Below are 1,043 nucleotides of genomic sequence, written 5' to 3'. Positions count from 1 at the left end.
TTTACATCTCTCAAACTCTATGTTTTCATTGGTTTCTGAGTAAACAATTCCATATAATAACAACACCAAAAATAAACCAGGAAACAAAAAAATCCACAAAATATAAAGCTGGTGGCTAGTACTCTTAAGACCTCACTTCCCTTTCTTCTTTAGTCAGTGCTCCTTTCCTTTCCTTTATTTGGAATGGAAAATGACCTATTTATCTCCATTCATTTGCTTCTTAGATTCTGACTTAAACAAACAAACAAAAAAACCCCCACATCAATTCACAATCTTTACATTATTATTATACTGTTTATCTGTGTCAAAAAATATGAAATGGTGGCGGTGTGTCGTAGAGTCAATTCTGACGCATAGTGACCCTGCAAAGGTTTCCAAGGCTGTAAATCTTTACAGGAGTAGAAAGCCTCATCTTTCTCTCATGGATCAGCAGGTAGTTTTGAACTGCCAAACTTGAGGTTCACAGCCTGATTTGTAACCACTATGCTACCAGAATAGTAGGTTAAAAACACCTACCTAGAGATCTTTTCAATGAAGGTGATAAAATTGGCTCTTTAAAACATTTAAAATAGTTTCCATGCCTCACATATATTGCAACCACATGGTACACTGATTGCAAAATTAAATGCCTGCAGAACATTTCTTCATGTATCCTGGAAACGGTATCACTACCAATCCTTATTCTAAGCAAATATTCAGGATTATCATCTCTTAGAAACAAAGACGATTTAATGTATAAAATTCAGTCTATTTGAGGTTCTGTCTCATCGATATAATTTAAGACTCAGTTTATGAAAAATACCTAGGAACAAATCCAATTCCTAAGGAAATCCTTCTTTTGCATAAGAAGTACAAAACAACATAAAACCTGCAAAAGGAGATGATGTTATTAATGAAATAAAAGTTTTTGACTTATTTTGGAAATTAAGGGGATGCAAATAAAAAATGGGCTAGATATAGCTTTGTTGTCAGGTGCCATCGAGTCGGAACCGACTCATAGCGATCTCATGTACAGCAAAATGAAACAATGTCCAATCCTGGGC

Source organism: Chrysochloris asiatica, unplaced genomic scaffold, assembly GCF_000296735.1.
Source record: "Chrysochloris asiatica unplaced genomic scaffold, ChrAsi1.0 scaffold00351, whole genome shotgun sequence".
In the NCBI taxonomy this organism is placed as follows: Eukaryota; Metazoa; Chordata; class Mammalia; order Afrosoricida; family Chrysochloridae; genus Chrysochloris; species Chrysochloris asiatica.
Note: the sequence above shows the minus strand (reverse complement) of the source record.